This window comes from Coturnix japonica, chromosome 5, assembly GCF_001577835.2.
Source record: "Coturnix japonica isolate 7356 chromosome 5, Coturnix japonica 2.1, whole genome shotgun sequence".
Classification (NCBI taxonomy): Eukaryota; Metazoa; Chordata; class Aves; order Galliformes; family Phasianidae; genus Coturnix; species Coturnix japonica.
This window is the reverse complement of record NC_029520.1, coordinates 9,372,972-9,397,642: the sequence shown is the minus strand read 5'-3', so window position 1 is coordinate 9,397,642 and position 24,671 is coordinate 9,372,972. Positions and strand designations below refer to the sequence as shown.

Sequence of the window (24,671 nt, the reverse complement as noted above, 5' to 3'; positions counted from 1 at the left end):
CTTCATGCTTTATTGTGGCCATTTGCTCTGCTATAATCTTGTAGACACAATTCTTTTTGCTTTGTGGAATTGTCTGCATTTCTGGTAATAGAAAATGACTACAGCATGAGGAGAGAAAAGCCATTGTCTGCGGTGGAAAGTGTACAGAAAGCATTTTAGTATGGCTTCCTTGTAGTTAGTTGTAGTGGTTAGGCAGAAATACTAAATATTCAAAGCTTTGTTGATTTGCAATCATAACTGTGTAAGCTCAGCACAATTAACGTAGCTTTGCTGTTCTTTCACAAGGCAGAAATGTTGCATTATCTAGCAAAATAGGTTCTTGGTGTTTACTGAACCACAGCTTTTGCAATGAAGTTTTCTTTTGAAAACAAATTACACGCTGTTGTGGTTTCATCAACTACTCTGGACTGTATTATAGAATTACTTTGTATTGGTTTTTAATTAATGACAATAAAAGTCTCCTGGCTAATAGTCATCTATGACTGGTACATAGTATGAAACAGTTTTATGTGAAGAGCAGTCCTGTTAATGTGATCTTTTTTGACCGACCATGAGACTGACACTTTATATACATTCATACATTCACCACAAGCAGTGTTTTGGACAAAGTCTTTTAGTTTAAATATCAGTTTGAATTTCTACATGAAATCCATTAGTTTTCACTATACTGCCCTACCTATTAAATACTTTTAAGTTGTTACGTTTGTATTTCCAGAAACATATTTTCAGCATGCACCCTTGTGTATTAGTCCTTAAATTACATGTTAAGTAATTAAATAAAACAGGTTTAATGAATACAATTTCAAAGTAGATCAAGCTTCTGAACTGAAGCAGAGGAAAAAGGGGTTATTGCTGGGAAATAAGATTTCTGTCTCTAAAGTGGTAAGGGATGATTGTAAGGAAGTCTCAGTTTCTAGTGTCTGTGAGTCTTGGAAAACTATTAGTACTTATCAGAGACCCTCTTCCTCCATCCAAAAAAACAAACAAACAAAGAAAGCTTCCTCCTTATTCCATTAAGAATATTTCATCTAAGCATTTTTTTTTTTTCCCTGTCTCTGAATAACACACAGTTGAGGCATGATCCTATTTTCTCATACTGTATCTGCTTCATACAATATAAAAAAAATAGACTTTCAGTGTAGAAGCAGGTGACTTCATTATTTATCTTTCTTACTTTCGTGCCTTAGTGGATTTGAGCTTCTACTTTGGTGCTGACTAAATGAAGTGTTAGTCATGACATGAAGAAAGTGTGAAGGCTAGTGCCTGTGCTTCTTTAAGGCACCCTTCCTATGCTGTAGTGATATGATGTTAAGATAAAGCACTATTAATAACAGTAAAAATAAAACAACTCTTCAGCTAAGACCTGAATGGAAGTATCAACTTTGTCACTGTAGACATTTCTTTAGGTTTTTGCATGTGAAACTTATTGGACTCACAGATCTTGAATGGGCCAATGCCTAAAATTATTATTTTAGCTTATACATTGAATTACGTGCAGAAAGACAGAGTGCAGAAACCTTTGTTGGTCTCATTGTTTCTTTTTTAATTCCGGATGGAAAGTAATTAAATAACAGAAGGAGGCTCTGAATGCAGGTAGATTTAATTCACCAAATATGTTTAAACTGCTAGGTACATATAATAATTTTCAATAGAACTTCTATTTCTATAGATGTGTTTTTTATTGCAGAATACATCTTAAAAAGTAGAACTACTTGGTTATTTAGCTGAAAAGTTATACCTCCTTCCCATATAATATCCTTTTTCTGCATACACACTATAGAAAGCAATATGTTTGTGTTATGTGCCTGTGTATGTATAAAAATCAGAAGTAAATGACAAGAAAACAATTTCTTTTTTGACAGCACAATGTACCTTGTCTTTGAGAGTTGTTACAGCAGAAACTACTGCTTATTTTTGCCATAACAACGTGTTGATCTTTGACTTGCAGCTCATTCACAAGTGCTGTTTGTTAATACAACTAAGTTTGTCTTGGAGATTGTAGCACATTTTTATGCTTTAATCTAACAAGTACTACTGCAGTTTAGCTGCAGGGAAGCTACATTCCCATGTATATTTAGTTCTGATGTAGTTCGTACAAAATGATAAACTGGAACAAAGGTTGTGTGCTTGTGATTCCCCATATCACCTCTAGTGCTTCTGGCAATGTTTACTGCCCTCTGGCTATCAAGAATCAGGTGTCTGAACTGCTAAGATACATTAAAACTTACCACCACATTAAAATCCTGTCAGAACGTAAGCAGCTGATGTGACTGACTTGCTACTCTAATGATAGGTTTGTTCCAGTCTGTCCTCCATTGATACTGCAACCTGACAATATTTCTTCCTTACCTCTAAAGCATACATCTTGGATAAGTAATTCTCCACTCTCTCCCAAAGCTGGAATTATTTAGCTTGTCTGCAGAATCTTTAAACAGGAGTTTTTTGATACCTGTGTTAAGTCAGCAAGCCCCTCAATCTCACAAACTTTTCCCTTCCTGTAATTTTTCCCCCTTTAGCTATATGCTCTTCAGAATCTGCCTTAATCATTGGGATATTACATTTCAATTGCAATAATATCCATTGTTTTCTCATGAGAGGTTAGACAATTATGCAGTGGTGTTATCCATTCCATGCCATCTAAAATACATACCCTGGACAAAATGGGAGCTGATAAGGTAGCTGTGATTTAGGAGCCAAGTAAATTAAAGACTATCACACAGCAATGGTATCTCTTATGTTTAATAAATCAGCCTTAGTTATTGAGCACATACCTGCAAAGTTTTTAATCTATTAAAGGCACAATGCCCTTTTTTGTACAGTGCCACAAGAGGGAAGATACATCTCTCTTCTACCTGGCTGTAGATAACTTAAGAATATATTCTGCATTCAGGCTGCTTTTGTTCCAGATGTAGCTGTTGAAAGTAGATATGTGAATAACTCCATTGTTATGAGACAATGCTGTCTGTGCTTAGCTTTTATTTAAAGGAATCTGAATAGGGATTTTTATGTTAATTTTTAAATACTTAAGAAGATTGATATAATAAATTGCCAGTTGAAGCAAGGGAGAAACTAATTTGACAGCGCATTGTGCTATTTAGAGATGGAAAAATAAGATGACTTGCTGTGTGAGGATGCTGAGCTCTATTGAGAATTTATTGGCTGCCTTCCATTCTCTAAATAGCAGGTAATAAAAAGTACTTCTAAACAGTTAGTGATGAGCTTTTTACCCTGAATTACTGGTTTGGTTTTTTTATTATTATTATTTTTTTTTTTTTTATTAGCAGCAATTTCTTAGCAACAATTTAAGAAGATTTGGGTCAACTGTGACTCATGAATTTCTCATAGAAAGTACCAAAACACAAGTTTAAGGGAGGCTGTCGCTCTTGAAACTTTCCAAGGCTTTTACTACATTTGTGTTCCTACTGTAATTCTCTCAGGACTTGTACTACCTCCTTGCATCAGAATATTGTCTCCTGATTTAATCTGTTTTACTCATAGTTTATGTAACTTCAGGCAGTTACTAATATTTCAAATAAACTGATGTTCCAGTGGGAACTGTGGGACTGAACATCCTCTTGATCTGTTATACATTTATCCACATTATTAGAGAGACTGTTTAGCTCCTTCCTAAATTGTAGCGCTGGGGACAGATCTGTGGCATAATAGAAGGAAATGAGAGCCTGGCATTGGAAAAAAAATATTTCTATACTAGAACTGTCTAAATAATTCAGGAGTGTTTCAAGAGATTTAGTCTATTAAATTTCCACTGTGACACATGTGGCTTCCATGGCATGTCTGTCTCTTCCTCCCCTTAAGAAGGGAAGGTGAATTAACCCAGATAAATTAGAACATTTTATGAAGTGAAATTACTGTATGTCAGCTTGTCCAAGTAGTAAACATAACTACAATGCAATGGAAAGCACAGCAATAATAGCAGAGTAGCAAGGCCCTAGGCTGCAGCAAGTAAGAACTTGCTCAAATGCAACAGCCATAGGCACAGAAATAAAGAAAGCTACTTACCTTCAGAAAGTCTCAGAGAGGCAGGAATCCTCAAAGAAAACCCCTGTCTCCACTGCCAATTCTTAAATGAGGTCTGGGATGTGATGGATCTTGGCTCCACCTCCTCCACTTACTCAGGTGCATTTCAGACAGCTGTGCTCCCCTGGATTGGCCCTGCCTTCCCAATCGCTGGTCAGGTCTTGACTTAGCATTTCTGCTCCAAATGCTTTAAATACCAAGTTTTTACAATTGTTTTTTAATAAAAACACATTCCTTGTTTGTTCAGAGATGTTGGAAAAGTGGCTTGTATTTATTAGACAAGTCATTAGATCTGAGGTCCCATTGTGTTATAGCACATTGGTTATGGATGAATGTGTATCTGTTTAAAAAACAAAACATCAGTTATCATGCACAATTTAAATGCTGAGCATATTGCTGTGAAATGTGCTCCTCTCTTTCTCTGAGGATTCTTTATTTAGTGGTAAATTTGCTTGCTACCGGCACTATTTAGATACTCAAATGTTGACAAAATTATAATGATATAATTATTTCTTTACTCTCTCCTATTTGAAGCATTAAAAATAGCATGATGGAATTGGGAAAAATACTTCTGTGGTCTAAAGCAAACACATAGGAACCAGAAGCCTTTACTTTAAGTTAAATTTGACTTGCATGTACAGATCTACATGTGGGTGTATGTGCCCAATGTACGGTAAAGTGAAAAAAGCTTGTTGTTTTGGAAGCTTTATTTGGGCTTGTGAGATCACTAGTGATGAACCTAGAAACACTTCCAGCGCTGACTGAATCTCTTTAAATATATGGAGATTAACAGACAACATAGAACAAGTAGCACCATCTGTGCATCCAGATTGCTCTGCTATTAGTCCTTTAACTCCCAATTGCCCTATCCTCTATCATGCTCAATACTGAAAGGATAATTATTAATTTTTGTCTCGTATTGAAGGTCCTCATAAGACACTTCCTATATTCAATACCATTGCAGATTGGTTGGGATGGTGAAAAGGACCTCCTGTAGATGATTAGTATCTTTCTAGTACAGTTTATGCTGGACTAAATACACTATGCAGAGTAAATTTCTATGTCTTCAGAATCCAAACCTGCAGGACTGCAAAGTCCTTCTCTTTTTAGACCAACTTGGATGAGGCTTGTTTGTCACCTTGAGACCTAGCCTCCACAGATTGGGGTGCATGGCCTGGGGTGCTGGGTATTGTCAGTTAGATCTCTCTGTCTTATTTCTGTATTGGGAGCATTTCTGACCTTTTCCTGAGAAAAATGCATTGAGGTTTGTTTTTGGGTTGGTTTTTTTTTTTTGGACTTTTTAAAAATTATTATTATTTTTTATACCTATGTTGTTTTCCCCATTGGTTATGGTTAGGTGGAACAGTGTTTTGTTGTTTGTGTCTGACCATTAAAAAAATAGGGTATACTTAAGTAAATGAACTGAAGTAACGAAATACATGTTTCTGAATGCAGACAGTGTAAGAAAGGGCTTGTTTATGTAACTACCTGAATAGCTTGAATAGAGCCAGGCTCTGATTGTGTATTCTCTTTACTAGAAAATTGACAGCAATGAAATCATCTGTATTTAGTTTAAGGAGGGGTATTGTTTGTTGTCTGGTGTGGAAGTTTATATTTTCTGTTTTTTGCTTTTTTTGAATAGGCACACTTTTCATCTAAGCCTTGAATGAAAGCAGCTTGTAGCTTTTGCATTTGTTTTGCATTGAGGGTTTTGCAGTCCTCATTTCCAAATTTTAATATTTATCTGTTCAAATAAATTAAATTGTCATGATTGCTGAGAAAGTAGTCAGAACTAACACCAAGATGTGTGATCTTTATCCTTCAGGACAGCTTTCTGCTGTTCATGGAGTCTAGACTTGACCCAGGCTAGCAGTCTTCAGATACTAGGAAAATAGTTTTATTATTGGCTGGAATCATTATGGATTTTGTATATGAATACTGTAAGCCATGCCCCAAACCTCATTTTTTTTAATTTTTAATTTTAATCTTACACCAGGTTAGCAGCTGCACCTCATACTCAGCCACTTTTGGCTCTTATTTTTGTGCTGTGGCTGCAAATCTCACTAGTAGGAACCAGACTACTTACTATCAGGAGAGAGAAGCACTGGTGAGTGTTTTCTTCCTTTGTGAGATGTTGTTATCAGAACACACCCTCATTTTAAAGGGTAGTGGAACGTAAGTGCTTGTAGGAGACCATTGGCCATCTTCCTTTTCTGAATACTAGAAGTAGAGACACAAAAAGAACACCCATAAGAAACTACATGAAATGGACTAATATGATGTACAGAGAGTGTAGAGGAAGACAAAGTTGTGTGCGGATAGGGAGCAGAAATTTGACTTAGTACTGAAAGTGGTAAATTAACATAGTGGATGCTCAGAAAAAAGCAACCTGCCTCACATCGTCTCTCATCTTCCTCATCAATACAAGAATCCCAGACACACAAAAAATCTGACCACCATATGATTGAGGAAAAATCCACCTTATCATCGTTTAAGTAATATTTAAGTAATGGAAGCTGTTCTGAAGCATTTCTTCTTCAACTCAAAGTTAGAATGTTGAATAAAATTATTGATTGACCTTCATAAAGAGTTTTCTCACATATCCCTACAAAGATCTCACATCTTTATCTTTCTGTGTGTATGTTATTATGCATGATTCTGGAGAACATAGATACCACAGGACAAAGTGCACAGAGTGATTTTTAAACTGAGACAGGGGAGGTTTAGGTTGGGTATTAGGAGGAAGTTTTTCACACAGAGGGTGGTGACACAATGAAACAGGTTGCTCAAGGAGGCTGTGAATGCCCCATCCCTGGAGGCATTCAAGGCCAGGCTGGATGTGGCTCTGGGCAGCCTGGTCTGGTGGTTGGTGACCCTGTACATAGCAGGGGGGTTGAAACTAGATGATCATTGTGGTTCCTTTCAACCCAGAACATTCTATAACATGATTCTTTGATAAGATTCTATGATCCAGTTCCTGATGGATGGACTCAGTAAATGAGTCAAGAGACAGCCTGTGAAATATGCAAGGTTCTGAATAGGCTTGGAGTAGTACTTACAGAAAATAATAATGAAGCATATAGCTCCAGAGCCTTTGAAATAATAGAAGTGCAAGTGTGTTCCACAACATTAACAGCTTTTGATTTGTGTGAGCAGCTTGTTTACACTTGAGTTATACAGCAGGTGATTGAATGAGGTTTCTACTGATAGCATTCAGAAGCTGTAAAAGGTGCAATGAATATTTTCTTCACGCTTTCTTGAGACATTTCTGTGTTATTAGTACGGAGAAGTAGAAGGTGATTTTCTTTTTTCCCCACCACTGAATTATTTTGTGATTGTTTTAGGAAAATGGGTTTAGAGATGCTGAATAACAAATTTTAGCTAGATCAGTTTTAGATTTTGTGTGCTAAAAGTATGAGTGTTGTATTACAAAGCACTCCTGGAACACAGTATTGTTCATGGCTAAGGTGGAAGTCAGGGTAAACTCAGATGCTTCATTTCCTTTTAGAAAGATAAGTACTACTACAAAGATAATTACAAATGCAGTGTAAGAAAGCTCAATGAAATCTAAAAGATTATGCCCTAAATGTGTCTGTATCTCCTGAGTAGTTGCTTCTTTCTTACTGTTTAATGTAGTCATTTCCATATTTAAATTTAATCTAGCTTTTGCTATCTGTTTCAGAAGGAAACTATTTGAAAACCTTAACATCTCACCGCGTATCACAAATTTTACACACAACTTCAGCTTCTTTTGTTATTTACTTGTTCCTATGGTTGGAGAGCAGTAAGATTTATCCAGATTTTTTTTTTTTTACACGCAGTTCAAAGTAGCTGTATTGCCAGGCTTAGAGCAGGTACGTACATGCCCCATTTGTGTCTGAGGACATCAATCAGGCAAGAGGGGTAACATGGAGTCAAAGACTGGAGGGTACAGCTGCCACCCTCAAATACTGGAAGGTGATGCTTGCAATTTTCAATACAGGAGTGAATTATCTACTACAGTGTTTCAACCCAGATGAGATCATTTTATAATTAGTGTTTCCTTGTACTTACCAAAATTTAGAGAGGTTACTGTTTTACAAGATTTTTTTTCCCAAGTAAATACTGACTTGAAGTCCCAGTGATTTATTTTCCTATGCTGGTTCCAACTGAGTTGTGGGTTAAGATGCTTCATATGCTGATCAGTTGGAGCTATAAACCCGAAAAGGTAAAAGTCAACAAAGCTGCCACTTTCCATAGTCTTTCACAGCTTTGAATTAGTATTAATGAATTCAGGTATATTTATTCCACTGTATTCCTCATTTTATCGTAATAAAGCACTAGACAGTTAGAGAAAACTATGTATGAAGTGGAATATATTTTAATGTGGACAATATGAGTGAAAAGTTGTGATTTGCATTGGCAAAAGCAATCTATGAAATTTTAGCATCTTGAATTATGAGAGTGGAGAGAAGTTGTTGGGACAACAATCCTCAGCAAGACCTTTGATGACCAAACCCATGAAAGTGATATATATCATCATTGCAAACTGGCACTCCTGAGCCCACATTACCCAGTGAATGAGTACATTATGTGATAAAAGCATCCTGGGGGCCATAGAGTCTCTGCAGTTAACAAATGTTCAGTTAAGAATATGATGAGGGTGTCCCATATCCCCTTGACAGCTGCTTAGTTACCAATTTAAAATCTAGTTTCTACTAGGAAAATTTCTGGGATTGCTCTTATTTTTTAATTATATTTTGTTGACATTAACTCCAGGCATTCTCAAGTGTTGAATTTACCCTGGTTTTGTTTCTGTCCTCAATTTCTCACTCATCTGTTTCTTGGAAATACAAATTAGAGCACATGAGACTAGGTAAAATAGTTAAAGATGAATGGTAAATTCTTTATCACTCATAATTGCTATTACTTTTGACTTTGGAAACTAGTATTATAAACATTTGTATTTACAAATTGGATATAAAATATACCAATTAGAAGACTTTTAGAACTATGAATTAATAAAGGCAGGAGTGTTTCCTTTTAAGAGTGTGTCCAGGTAGAGCAGTATGCACGATACTTCTGATTTAGAATGGATTGTTCTCAGGTATATTTTAGTTGTTTTTTTAATACATCTGCACAAATCCAGTCAAGAAAGAAAGCTGATGGAAGATCTGAACCAAAAAACAGCTTTATCTTAAGAAAAATCAATTAGAATTTAGGTCAGGAGAAACTAAGGTGCTTGAGAAATATTGTATTTAGCTTAGATTTATCCCCAGACAGAACAAAAAAGCCCTGCACGGCTAGCAGTAAAGCGTCAAGCTTACAGAGAGCCCCATCAATAAATTTCAATCAGATCTGAAAACCTCTACAAAAATGAAGTGTTTCCTTCTTGCTCCATAACCCCAGAGTCATCCTTGAATAAATCCATAAAGGTAATATTAAGCACAAGATATGCCTGGAGCTCTGTAGCTGACTGGCAGCATTTATTTAGCAACTGCATTAAGAAAAATTGATGAATCCTTTTGCTTGTTTGTTTAATGTATTTGGGCTTTGTTTTGTTTTTTAAATTGAGGATCTGGTATTGAAACATGAATTTGCCTAAAGTTAATAGCAAACACTGATAGTTTGCAAGGAAACCACTTGCTATTAGTCTGTTGTGAACAGTCATTATTGAGCTGTGTAATAAGATTGATTGTGTGTTTTACTACATACAGTAACGTACTCCAAAATAAGTAACATTATGTTAGTACTGATGGAAAGATATATATAAAAAGAAAGAAGTGTGTTCAGAACATAAGCTTAAAATCTTCAGGTGCCTTAGTTGATAGATTAAAGCAGCAGGGAGTCTATGGCAACAGAGGAAACAATTTGCTTGAAAGACTTCTCAGTAATCTTGTACTTGGGTAGGAAATGATGTGATCTTTTAGCTGCTTTTTTTTTTTTTTTTGGTCCACTTTCTCCAAGTTCACAAAAATTCCTTTCTCAGCAATGTGCATAACTTAAGCAGGCTGTCATTACATACATGTTAATTGTTTCTCCTTTGAAACTTCAGATTCTTTTTATCCATGTGGTGCTGATGGGAAGCTGGCTTTGGAGCTTAACACTTATTTCAGTATATTCTGCGTAAAGCGATGAAGCAATACAATATCATACACTCTAGTACCTACAGAGGAGTTAAAATTGTAAGAGAGTGAGGCTACTTCCAAAGTTCTCTTTTTTAAAAATTATAATTACTACCTTAGTGTCCTATGTTCCAAAATAGGCTTGAAGACCTTAGACTAATAGTCTGGATAATTGTCTTAATAGTCTGAAGTTCTTAACTAAGGAACCTGCCTCATCTTTGCACTTCCTTGGAACAATTTCTTATTATGCCTATAGCAATCTGTCTGCTAAAATGGGCTTCACCTCTTCCAGAATTTCTTTTTTACTGGAGCTGTCAGACCAAGACCTGTGTCTTTCACTGCTGGCTACAACCAAATATGGTACCTGAGGAGAACATGCAGAAATGTTTTCCGTGTTATTGCTAAATTTGTATTTCCAATCAGTATGTTTATAAATAACTGCACTGCCAGGGAAGTGAAGTTCCATCTCCAGTCCCATCAAAAGCTAATATTCCAAACTAGAATTAATATGATTAGAAAAGTAGTGGAGTTTGGGCATCAAATGAAAGGAAACCTTATTCAAAATAGCCAGGTATCCATACACATACCCACATTCTTTTGGCTAACTTGAGATAAAAACTCCTGGTTATATTTCTGAAAGGTAAAGGATATGGTGGTGTAAAGGCAAGATCTTAGATAGAAGTAAAATGCTCTTTGTTTTCTTTCTTAATCCTCCTGTTAAATTTGCTGCTTGGAGTTAAGACTTTGTTTAGTCTCTTTCCCCTTTATTCTGGACTGTCAGAAAAGCAAATGTGTATGTATTTTAATTCTAGGAGTGCTGCAGGTAAGAATAGTACCTTTAATTTTGGCAAATATCAGAATTTTTATTTGTGAAAAAACCTAATATTTTTTTATATTCACTTTGTGCTTTTGTAACCACTTTGCATCTAAAATTAAAAAGACTCCTCTTGAAAGAGCTGCGGTAAACCGTTTGGAGCAATGTAGAATATAACTAATGCCCAATTCAAGAACACTGGGCACTGATAATTGGGATGTTAGCTGGACTGGTTTAACTGCTGTGTGCTTTTGTTTTCTGTTGCTTAGTTTCTGCTGAGTTGTTCTGTTTTTTAGGCTATGTTGTTCTGTTTAGGCTTGTTTGCAATGTGCAATAAGCAATGTGCTTATTTCAGTTATGCATTGAAAATCTTTAAAGCCTATTCTGTATAACTTTTAAGTTATATTTTCATCTCTGGCAAATTCACAATACCAAATGTGACTATTCTCTCAGATAGTGGTGAAGCATGTATTTTGTTAAGAGATTCTGTTCATAATTCTAAGTTACATATATTTTACAATTTTATAATGTAAAAGAGCAACTTCTAAATTAGAATACTTCAGACTGTTAGACCTGTGTTGCTTTCAGAACAGTTTAATCCTCCTCACATTGAGGTATCACCAAAAAGGAACATCCCAAGGCCCAAAATAGAAGTTTAGTAACCCAGATAAGGAACCTGAACTCTGATAGGAAGTGAATTAACAGACTTGATTTAACATTGGAAATCCAAATTGAGATCAGGTGAGGGAGGCAAAAAAGCATGTTCAACTTAAAAATTAGAAATATAAATCAAATATTTGAAGTACTGCTGGACTTTGGGTCACTGAAACCTGACTGAATTCAAAAAATACTGTTGTTCCAGTCAAGAATAAGCTTTTAAAAAAAGCTAAGCAGGGAGGCATGAGAGTGAAATGCTGATAATTTACTGTTGGAAAGTAGAAATATGGCAACATTTGAAAAGCAGCAAGAGTGGCTGAATAACTTCTATAAAATGTACTTATTTACCCAAGTTATAGCACTGTTAAACTGCAGAATTGTGATTTGAATTGCTGGGAAGTATAAGATGTATGAAAATAAATTCCAAGTATTCATTAAACTGCAAAAAAAAGTCTGATTTGAGGACAGTGCTGAAATAGATTGAGATGCTAAAAATTGATTTTTAAATTAGCAATGAGCAGTAATATCATTTTGAGAACTGCTTGGAATTGTATTTGCTTTGAGGTGTTGTGTATGGTTCTTCTTATATGTGTGCACTCAAGTGCATCATTGCTTTTCAATTGATACATTTCATATCTTGAGAGATCCTGATTATTTCTATTTTTCTTGATTTCTTAAGGAAATGACATTTATAACTCATGTTGTCACTGCTGGCTATCTTGTTCATGTAGTTTTTCTCTGTAGCACTCTTTGGACATACAGACTAATTTAAACCAAATTTGAAAACTGTTGCAGGCTGCATATTTAGTTGGGTTACGTCATATTATCTGTGTACCTCACATGTTGTGAATCTTTGGATGTGGTTTTGCCCAAAACATTGCAATGGAGTTTGAATACTAGGTAGATTTCTAGGTCTGGCTGGTGGGACACTTTATGATTGACTGTACATAAATTTGGCTAAAACACTTAATTGCTTTACACTGGTCCAAACTTCTAAAAGGTGATAAAAATATTTGCTCTGAAGTTACACAGTAAGCAATATTCTACTGGAAACTAGTTAGTGCACTTATTTTCTTAACACTATTTAAAGTGACAAGAATAAAACCCAAATATGCAAGCCTGTCTGAATGCCTGTAATAACATTTCAGGTAACCTCAGAAACTTCCTTTGCGTTCCTTTATGGAGCCAGGGGTTGGACTCAATGGTTTTTGTGTGTCCTTTCCAACTCAGGATACAGCATGGTGCATACGTGTGTGATAGACATAGATGTAATATTAGATAGTTATCTAATAATCAATAGATTTCAGATAAACAATTGCATGGTTTTTCCTGGGTTTTTTTTTCTGGTTTTTTTTTTTTTTTTTTTTCTTACATTGATAGTAATGGTCCTAGTGCTTGTGCGGAAAAAGAAATGTCTTTTTTTCCCCCTCCCTTCATTAGTCTTTCATCTTTAAATCCCACCAAAGTCGTTTTTAGGAAAGAAAAGTTGATTTCTGAATAGAGGAAAATATTATTTTGCTTTGCTAGGGTTCTACTATACATTATTTGAATTGCAGTAGTGTGTAATAAACACAGATGTGGACTCCCTAAACACAGAACAATTGTAGAATGCACAGCACAAATGAAGAATAAGCTGTCTCACATGCAGAGATTTTGTCCTGCATAGTAGATTCACCAAGCAATCTTTCAACTATTTCTTATAGTTTTTTCCTACAAGTTCTCCACTTTACATGACTACAAGCTATTACTGGATTTAAGTTCCTTAGGGAAAGGATTTGGAAAAAGTAGAAGCTTCAGGTAGTAAGCAAATAAATAAATAGGAAGAGGAAGACTGAAGGGTATTTCCATCCTTTTCAAATACCAAGTAGGTCAGAAGTATAATACTCAGCAGATTTCATCATTTCTTGTTACCGAATGCAGATAGATAATACTCAGAGAATGAAGGCTTTTGGTTTAGTAGCTTTCTGGGAAGCAGATAAAGAGTGGCAGTTCTGTTTGTGTACTATACTCCCCACCTATTTTATTTTTTTCCTGTTCAAAACTCTGTTTGACAGATGCTAAGGTTAATGAATTTTAATTTTAAACTGGCCTTTTCCTTGGGCTGCTGACAATCTCTTCTATACCAGAGGGACTGTTCTCTCCCAAGTCACTTCACGTTTCAATAAGAAATGAAACATCTGATGGAAACTTCTTCATAAATAAGTGAACTCAACTGGAACACAGCCAAAGACTATCAGAGCTGGCTCCCTGAATCCCAATCTTGTGTTTCACCATAGTATAAGAGATTAGATTCATTAACCTCTCATTAGAAACATGTCAATGTTAAAATCCCATAGTATGCTAGATTCAGTCTATTAGAAACCCCAGAAGACCAGTTAATGCAAAAGAATTAACTTTTCTTATTCCAGAAGTTATTAGTATATACCTCATTTGGCTTGGTTCCATTTAATTGATACAGTAACTTCTTAGGTTCTTTTCTTCCTTCAGAAGTAATATAAATTTTACTACCCCAGGACTATGTTTAACTAGGAGTGACTTTCATAACAGTGGAAAATACAAGCACTTATTGGATAGAAGTATTGCTTATTTCATTATTACATTCCTTACATGTGTATACAGTGATTATTTTATTATATTTTACATATCCATTTAATAACACTTGCAAGAGTTCTGTGCCAGTATACGTTAACATAGATAGTCTTTTCTATTTACAGAAGAATATTAAATCCTGCTTGAGAAGATTCAAATATATTGAGATACAAAAGAACTACTTTTAATTCCAGGTAGAGTTCAGAGTATGAAGGGAAATGAAATATTTCTATTGCCTATGACCCTAGAAGATTTCTTCTCTAATGAAAGTACGTACTGCAAAATAATTTGAGTAAGACAAAATTCATTCTATATCAGTCATACTAAATAGCTTTCACTCAAGCTTGATGAGAATACCAGTTAAAATCCATAAAGCAGGTAGCAAACGACCCTACATTAGCAATGCATTTTTGTTTGTATTCATCTGCTACTGTGAAGTAAAACACAGTTTCCCATTTTGCAGTGATACTACAGGAAGCACAAAATGATGCTTTTAAGTCACTTAACATCATTGCTGAAAATAGAAAACAATATTTTCAAAGAAGTTACACTTCTCTGTTATGCTGAACTGTGATTATCAGCCACAATTAAGTCATTTGGCCACTGTTTCAAAGCACTATTTGTTGAACAACTTTATTAATAGGGAAATGCCTTAAAAGAAACATATGTAAAGTCATTAGTGACCTGATAGGATTTTGCTAGATTGAGGTATTAATGTCCATGTCACATTCATTAGTACACACATCCTTTAGTCTGCAAACTTGGTTGTGTTGCCAAATCTGCTGCTATGCATAATCAATTTAGATCACTAAATGGAAATTTAATTTCCTTATCCAGTTCATGAGTTTTGGATCTAAATGTACTTTGTTATTCCAGCTTTGATTCTGTGATTGCTACTGATATGAGCAGAGTTAATTGCTTTGTAAGCTCTTAAATTAACAGAAGAAAACAAAAAATATGTAGACTGCTCAGAAAGTAATGCTTCCTATTTACTTCCATGGAACAGATAGAAAGGGTACAATAACACTATTTGACAGAGCAAATCTTCAGCTACAAAACACCATTTTCCAACACAGTCACCACCAGTAGCTCTGCATTTTCACCAGCAATGGAGAAGAGTCTGCATGCTGCACTAGTGAAAATCTACATGGCTACCTGTAACACAGCTGCACCGGCAGATGTGACCCACTGTTTCACAGCTGCTGTGAAAACAACATTAGTAGGAAAACATTGCCCATGTAGTCCAGAATCAAACTCAGCAGAGATACTACAAGAATATATGTTCCAGTTACATGTTGTCAGGTCAAGTTTAGGGATTTGCTATCAACATAATCTGAGTATTCATTCTCCAGAGGCAGATATTAGAGTTGGAGCCATGTTTAGGGTTATCACAGAAACATTATAGAAGCTTTCTTCCAAAGAACTGGAGGGCTGAAATTTAGTTTACACTTTTGGACTGATCTGTACAACAGGAATTTGACTCAGCCTCAACTAGTGCAATGGGTGAAACTACATCTCAATTGCCTGGGATGTAGGGACATTTGTTCTTTGCGCACAGCCAAGAGAAAATTTTCCCCGTTTTTGTTGTTTTGTTTTTAAGTATAACTTCACTGGTATTGTTTGCAAAAAGCCTAGAAACACTTTCCTAGAGTGCTGAACTGCAAAGCAGCTGTTCTTTGTGCTGGTGATACTTACTACTGGTATGATTTCTGTATGTGAAGCTCCTAACTTGCATGATCTGAAAGCATCTGTGCCTTTGTACGTTGAAGTGGAACAGTCTAAAGGATTATGAGGAATTAAATGAAAATATTTTTGCTATTCCTGGCACTAAATACCAGAGCTAGTTTATCATATTGCTTAAAATAGTAACATTAATATAAAAATCATTTGTTCTCACTATATTAACTAATGTTTAACTTTAAGTACGAATAGAAACTTCAGTTCATATTTTAGCTTAGTAGGAAATGTCACTTAGCAGGAGCTCCCTGAATAGCAAAGCTGCTTTTCACTCAGCATGTTTCTTAATATCTTGTTGACAGTGGGCTTTTTCAAGCATTGACATAATTACATAAATTATTATGAATGTATTCATTTGTGCTGCATTTCAGAACAATGTATTACAAAGCCCCTTAATAATACAGTTTTTACAGACTTCCTTAATACAGTTTTAAGGGTCTTAAGTCTCAGAAGTCTTTTTCTTTAACTGTGAACACTTGCTCCACAACATAGTTTAAATAAAGAGAAGACACTTTGGAAGTCTGTGGACTTCTCTGCTGGGTTTTCAAGTTTCGCTTCCCCCTCACCCCCTTTTTTCCATATGAAATAAACCAATGCACCAGTATTAACATATAACTTAGTTTTTAAATTGCAGCAAGTATTCCCATGAAGGGTAGCATATACTAGTAGTACACTTAAAAAGATGCAGAAAATGTCTTCTTAATTCACTCTACACCAAGTGTTTTTCCAGTTCAACTTCAGTAGGTAAGGCCTCTATTTCACATGGTATATTATGTAAAGAGATGAGCTGAAAATGAAAGGAGCTCTTTCCTGACCTACCCTGAGTCACAGTTCAGCTTTTATATTCTTTCACCTCCAGATAGCTGGAACTCTCAGATACAGTACCAATGGCAATACATGCTGATTAATTTTGCTGCGACTCCTGAATATCACAAGGCCACTTCATTTTCTTTTTCTTTCTGGAAAATCATCCTTTAAGTGGCATTTTCATGCAGCTATGAAGGTTTTTTAACATGACAGTGAACCAATGAGCAGTATAATCTGCTGAAAGTATAAGTTGCTTCTCATAGACTATATCTGCAGTTATTTATTTCCTCCAGAGCCACACCTGCTTTATACATGTGTGAGTGGGCATTATGACTCTTCATCTATTTTGAAAAGTTTGTGACAGAAAAGATTCTCTAAAACCTGTTAGACTTTTTTGTTGTTGTTGTTTAATTTAAACAGTTGTCAGTCTAATGTTCTTCTTGAACATATACTCTTTCATAACATTACAGATATTAGACAACCTTGGAAGTGCATCAATAGTAATAGATAATATTTATCAAGTTGCACAGAACATTTTAATTTATTGTGGAACTAACCTGTGCTAGTGAGTCCATATGTTGTACTGAACGTAGGCACACTTAATACTAGGAAAAAAGATTTCTAAAAAGAAAAGTTAAGGATACCTTACATGTTACCTTAAACAATAAGCACTTCCGTTAGAGTCTTAGTCAGGGCTTGTATATTAGCTGGTTTTCTGTTTCCTTTTCCAGTCTTACTGAGTGGCACCACTTAATCTCTTTTCTTTCACCTTCAGGGGAACTCATTTTTAAAGTGAGGACTAGGTGATCTACTTGTGTACAAGCAGCAAAAAGTGATTACTTGGCAGGCCCCTGCAATGTTTCTTGCCTAGTTGAAAGCAGAAAATTAATTCCTACCTGTTTATTGTCCTTTAGATATTTGTGTTCCAACTTCTAGCAAAATAAGCCTTGTAATTTTGGCTTTAAGACCTCAGTTTCTATCAGTGATGTTCAATGGGTGATTGAATCATAACCTGACAATTGTTGCTGATCTAATAGTTCTGTTCTGCTTCCCAACAGCCCTGTTACTAAGCCATGTTGATCTAGGAACGCAGTTATGCTATTTCCGACAGTCACATGCAGTGTTTATAAATTAATGCAGATTAGCTGTATGTCCTTTAAAGCCACTAACCAACAAATCCATTACTGTGTATTTTTAGAGCTAAGGCAACTCTAGCCTTCCAGTGGCCATTTGCAAGCTCATTTTCAATTATTTTTACATTAAGTACTCATTCTTTGTGATAGATGATTATGTAAGCTTTCTATTTTTGTCTCATTCTAGCTGTGGCATATGAATAACTTTTAATAGCCTCTAACAGCAGAGAAATTGCAAATATATACTTCAGGGCATTTTCTTACTGGGATTTTCTCATCTTTGAAATTCATAAAGACCTTAGTGATCAGATTGACTGTTTCCCCTCTGTCACTCGGCCTTATGTGGTGAATTGCTGTTCAGAAACTTGCAGATAATTACATGGGCTAATAAGCATTCTTTAGCAATGACTATTATTAGAAAGTACACATTGCATTTTATGTGTTATTTCAATGTGATCCCACTTTCAAAGTAATGTCCAGTAAAGGCAGGTCAGTGTTTCTTGAATGATGTTAAGCACATGGTCCTTGAGCAGTGCCAGAGAGCCAGTACTAGAAGGAATGGGCATAAATGACTCATGTCTCTCTCTCATGATACATATAAAGGAAAATATTTTAACTTCTATAAAATTATAGTTAACTTGTGTTACGATGTGATTTGTAGTTTACAGCAAATTCTTACATGTGAATTGCCATCTTCAGTAGCATCAATGGCCATGAAAATGCCTAAGCTTTGCACATACTGACATTATGACTTTTATTGCTGATGTGTCTGAGATGCTTTTTAAGTACTACAAAACAGTCACACAGGCTTTTTTTGTAAGTCAATCTCTATAACTGCTGTAACTGTTCATAAAAAAGACTTGGGAGACAATTACAGAGGGTGATGCTTACCACCTGCAAGGAATCTGTGTACTACATTCTTGTAGTTTCTGTGTGCCCTCTTAGCTGCCTTAGCAACTCCTGAGCAATGCACTGATGCTTAACTTTACATTTCATCAATGTTTCCATCTTTTCTGCCCCTGAATGTTTTCCTTTTAAATTACAGGCTTTAAATGCATTTATTTATCTACTTGCAAATTCTGTAGATACAGTAAAAGACTTTGAAGTCATCTTGGGATTGGAAACAAGTGGCAGTGCATGCATGTCTAGAAACTGAAAAAGGTTTTTAGGCATCCTTCCTCTCTGAGGAAATAAAAGCTGGGTATGGGATGCTGGCTGATGGGATATTTATTCTATTAACCAGTCATGAGAGCATTGCACTGGTGGCACTGTACCATGATGTTGAAGGGTTTTGGGGAAGGGTCAGAGGCAAGCACTATTACTTACAAACACTGATAAAAGGAGATCGCTCTGTAATTGCTTGGTTTGACCTGTTGCAGTGTTCAGGTGCAGTCTGAGTACAGATTGGTACATGTGGTTTCCTGCTATTTTTACTTGTGTTGAGTATTGTGATTCTGTTTGAGCCACTCGTAGGGTTTTTTTCAGCTCAAGTTAACATTCTAATGTTCGCAGCCTTGAGCTACTGCAAAAGATAGATAGAGTTCTGTCATGAGATTTGAGTTTTCTGTCATGAAGGCTCCCTTTACATTTTCTACCCATTCTCCTCTGTACAAAATAACGTCATAACTAGTGAGTACTAACAAGCAAAGGGCAAAGAATATAAAGAAGAAAAATTTGTATCTAGTAATGTAAAAAACTCAAGCTCAGGAAAAAGGAATACTTCATGTGTGGACTGGTGGAAGAGTTTTAGTTTTTTATTCAACTTGCTTAATGAAAAATGGCTTCATAGAATGACTGCTTTACTTAGTAGAATATATTATTGAATTGTTTATGTGTTTGTGAGATGAGAGCTTAGCTTATGCTTTGTACCTGAAACATTGCAAATTCTGTGTGAACACAGAACTTGTACAAGGAAGTAAGTTGAATGCTGTAATAACAAATGCTCATCAGGTATGACTGGAATATTTTACGTGCTGAGTATATCTTTATGTTGATTTACCAGGTAGTAGAGCAATTCTTTAAGCTGTTCTATCTTGGAGTGCTTATTCTAGAACTCACTTAAGTGCCCCCTTCCTGCACTACTTAAAAATACTCAGTGAAGTGACCCATCACACATATTAGATTCTATTCTATGGGAAATATACTTGTATAGAAGTCTATGTTAGATTATGAAAATGTAATCTGTTAGATTATGGAAGTGTAAGCTATTAGCTTACAAAGCTATTGAGAGAAATATATTCCAGAATTTAGTACAAGACAGAATTTAGATAGCCTTTTGATTTTAAGTTAGAGAAACAGTAGTTCACTAGTTCTCTACAGAGGAAAAGGGATACAGTGGAGCTAAGGGAGTAGAAATAACTAAATTGCTGTCAGCATCAGTAGCTGTTGAGAAAAACTATACCAAGTTATGCTTAAAACATACATTATACATTACTCAGAACACAGGTTTCAGTTTAGTTGTCTTAATTACTCTGAGCTAGTTTGTTAAAGCTGGTCAGTGTGCATAATGCAATGGAAAGCACAACAGTGACACCAGAGTTGCAAAACGCATCATCCGTACGCATAGAAACAAAGGAAAGAAACTGCCTACCTTCAGAAGACTTCAGGCAGGCAAGCATTCCCAACAAAAAACTCCTTACCTCCCCCTGCCACCCTTTAAATGAGGTCTGGGATGGGGTGGATCCTGACTCCACCCCCTTCCAGTCACTCAGGTTCATCATGTACACCTGAGCTTCCCACCAGGTGCTCAATCACTGGTTCAGGCTGTGACAGCATTTCTGCTACAGGGTAGACGTTACAGTGTGCCTGACTTCATGTTTGTGAATCACTCATTACTCTGTATCATTTGGCTGCATTCAACTGTATGCACTAAAAAGATAATCCTATTCATAGAAAATTTTGTCATTTTCACTGGGAATGAGTGCACTGAACAGGGACAGCCCACTGGCCTAACAGGGCCAATACCAGCAATTCTGTGACATTTGTAAAATAAAAATGTGTGTCCAGCTGGAGATTTTGGGCTATTTGTATGTAAATGGGTGGTCAAAAAAAGACAGTTTGGTGGTCAAGTACACTAATGCTTAAGGGCTATGGGGAAAAGGATGCTGTTTACTAAGAACAGACAGACAAATCCTGTCTACTCTCTGAGGTTCAGAAGGTGGTGCATAGAGAGACTGAACTTCAGCACTTAACTGGAACAGGCAGTTATGTGGCATCTTTAAGAAGAAAATAAGAGTAAGACAGCCCCATTTGCATAGATTTTTCTCTGCTTTTTCAAGAGGCTTAAAATGCTGCAGTAGTGTCACAGAGTGTGCATTTATTTGTATTATTCCATCAACATTATTTCCTTGCTTATATTAGGAATATGAGTTGCTTGCCCTTACTTCTTAACAGACTTTGATTAGCAGGTTAATGAATTCAGCAAGGAACTGGACTCTGCTCGTGATTCTCTTATTGACTTTTGTAGCCTTTGGCAGATTGCTTAATATTTGCAACTCTACTATTTGAAAAATGATGGTACTTATTCTTGTAAAATGCTTCTGGGGGAGCTGGCTTTAGAGTGAAAAATTGCTGGATTAACTCATGCTTATTTCTGTATATTAAACCTATCAGTCTTGGGTTTTTGTTGCTTTTTTTTTTTTTCTTTTTCTTTCCATATTTACTTCCTCGGGCAGATACTCAATTCAATAATATCATCTTTGTGGTGCCCTTGCCAAAATTATTTTCAGGGACGTGACTGTGATATCAAAAGTACAGGGGAGCCAGAAGGAGGGGAATCAGATAATCATTTCAGATATTCATATTTTGCCCCCAGTCAAGCAGAATTTAAGTCTGAATATAGTGGTATTTCTGCTTTATAGCAGAGTGTCTGAATGGGCACCTGGCAAAAGAAGAAAAAGGTGATGCATTATGACTCCAGAAATACAGTGGGAACTGTACTGGTTTGAAAGTAAGAGAACAATATTAGTTTTTATGAGAAGTTTAAAACAAATATTTAAGAAATTAGTAATCTAAATAGTAACCTAATTAACATTCAGGGGAAACAACTGACTTCTTTGCTGGAAAAATGTCAGTCATATTTACATGAAAGAAATGGTGGATGAAGTCTCTCCAAAACAGTTTTCCTTGCTTTCTGAAATAAATACCCAGTTAAAGACATGCTGGAGTTTTACGGGTTAGAAGTTAGTATTCCTCTGCTTCCTTTTCTCCTCTGAAATGCCTGTATGCGAATGTATGCAGCATGGGGAATAAACAGAAGAACCAGAGATCTGTATGTGGTCACAGTATCACGATCTCCTTGCAGTCATGGAGGCATGATGGAACAGCTCACATGACTGGAATGCTGTCATGGATAACTATGCAGTTTCACTAGATATAAATAATGTTTTGAATGAGTTTTGAGAATATTAAAAAAACTAATAAAAAAAATGTAAAGTTCCATAAATTAGGGTTGTACATGCATAGAGATCAGAGAAGTTTTCAGAGCAGCAGTATGCCATTTATATCTAAATGTTATAAACAAGGATGAATGCCTCTACTTTATGGATATTAATGTATGAAATTTATTAACTTGAACATTTCTTTGAGAACTTTCCCTTTCAAATTTCTTGATGCTTTCCCTTTTAAAATCTATTTGAAATCACTTGTCTGATGAAAAACTATGGTACCAGTTCAGTTTTCTTTTTGCAAATAAGCATAATACTGTTAGGCTTTTTAGATCTTGTAATAGAAAAAAACCACAAAATTCTATCCAGTAAAGGATGACAGGAGCTTAGTTATTATTGCCAAAATGAAAATGTTATTTATGGTCAAATAAAATAACATTTATGTAGGATATGCTGTTGAAGAATGATTTAAATGGGCAGCAGCCTATCAAATGTGATTAAATGGGCATAGTGAGAATAATGTTCTGCAAATGTGAGTCTGTAACAAGAAGTGTGACAGAAGTACGGTGCTCTTCTGCAAATTCCACACTTGCATTGTCAGCAGCTGTCTGTAGCCTTGTCAGGCTCTGCGTTCTTACCAGTGTTTGTAAAGAAGTTTGCAATACTTCAAGTACATACAGAAATAAATACAAAGAGGCATGGTGCAGCTCAATATTCAAATCCATACATTTCTGCATTTACTTGTAAGTACCTACCTGAGAGCCATGTGCCTGAAGTATGCTGTTGCTGAGGGACAATTTGTTAGCTCGGTCCTTCATCATAAGGGCAGCCTTGTCCTACCAGCATTCCCCCAGCAATGTGTCACAGGGCATCTATGGTGTCAGCACACAAGAACGTGTGGCTCATATGCTCACAGCATGACACATACAAAATTACTTCAGCCCAAATACAACCAAATGCTACGTTTCTTTTACTCTTGAAGCTTTGAGGCTGCCTTCCCTTGAGGTTATGCTACTGTACATGTTCTTACTGGTGGCTGTTCCTCCAGATTTTTGAAGGATCTTGACAAAAATAATGTAAAAAATTTTACTTAACATTAACCAATTAATTTGTCTTAATTCTATTCATGATTTTCTTTCTGTATATTTTGATGCCCTTTAACAAAAGGGCATTTTTAATCTGTCATTCCTTCATTTCTCAAACAAGACCATACATAGATACAGACGGGATGGATCTTCTCAACTAGCAGCAAAATGAGGCATTGAATTTCTCACAGTCAGCTGTTTTCATGAGAACCAGAAACTGTTTCAAGGAAAAAAAAATTGTCTTTTTTTTTTTTTTTTTAAGCATACAAAATCTCATTGCATCATTCAGGTAATTAAAATGCCATAACAGTTTCCACATTTCGCTGCCTAATTAACAGCAATGAAGGCCACACTAAATCAGGATGAATCTGTAATTTTGGTGCTAATCACACAAGTGTGAGTGTCAGCATCATAATGAGATGCACAAATCTGGAGGTAATGAGGCTGTAGCTGTCTGGGAAATTAGAGCAAGTGCTGGCACAAATTGTATAGCAAGGTTTATTCCCATTTTATTAATTATATGCTTGCACAGGGAATTGTAACCAAACCAAATTCCCTTAATTTGTGGAATTCATGTACCAGCTAAGAACTTGACATCTGAGCATGAAGTTAGGTTGTTGGGTTCCCCATCCCTCCCTTGGTTCAAAAAGGCAACAAAAAACTCCAATCCCTGTAATGTTTATTTAGATGTGAAGACTGTGATGTTCCAGCACACACATTTACATTGCAAAGCTGATGGCAGTACAGTTGCGCTGTGATCATTTAATGGAGATGGTACTGAAGAGAACTGTGTAGGACATCAAGGCTTTCTAAGGCTGAAAGGGATTTCAGTAATGCTGGTATATGACAAATAAAAACATTTGGGGCATGGATAATGACTGGTATAATGTGATTTCATTTCTTACCCACTGTACTAAGCATCTTGGAATGATGAACTGAAAAATGCCAGCTTGACTGTTTCTTTTTGGCTAAGTGTAAGGATGCAAGCATGTGGTTTTGCATTCTAAAGAAATGTTGCAGTACCACGGTCTGAAAATACTGATTTAAACTTGTTGATTCTCATGAGGTCTGTTAGTTTTATAATCAGATCATGAATGTTCATCTTTTCTTTAAATCAGGATGATTAAATGAACTCCGTTCATTCTATCCTGAGGACGAGTAATAAAACTCTGGCTAATTTGGAGGTTTATACCATGATGAAATTAGCCATTTTATATTGATGGCCAGGGGTGACAGTGATTTTTCTCACACTACAGTCTTCTAAAATGAATTAATATTCAGCAACCAAATATCATACCTAGTTTTTACAAATTGAGGTAGCT

At 35.8% G+C, this 24,671-nt stretch overlaps 1 protein-coding gene and 1 long non-coding RNA gene across 3 annotated transcripts in view; one reads left to right on the top strand and one right to left on the bottom strand.

The window, feature by feature from the left end:
- CHID1 (chitinase domain containing 1) overlaps nt 1-24,671 on the top strand; it is a 90,659-nt gene that overhangs the window by 41,314 nt on the left and 24,674 nt on the right. The window lies entirely within an intron of this gene.
- Nucleotides 1-24,671, bottom strand: part of LOC107314501 — a 48,769-nt gene that overhangs the window by 15,441 nt on the left and 8,657 nt on the right. The window contains exons 1-3 of one of the 2 annotated variants that reach the window (XR_001555468.2): nt 23,020-23,322; nt 6,125-6,258; nt 4,021-4,378 (exon numbers count right to left, since the gene is read on the bottom strand). This is a non-coding gene — a long non-coding RNA (uncharacterized LOC107314501). Of the gene's footprint in view, nt 1-4,020; nt 4,379-6,124; nt 6,259-23,019; nt 23,323-24,671 lie in introns of those variants that run through there. The other variant, XR_001555469.2, reaches the window with a different exon arrangement.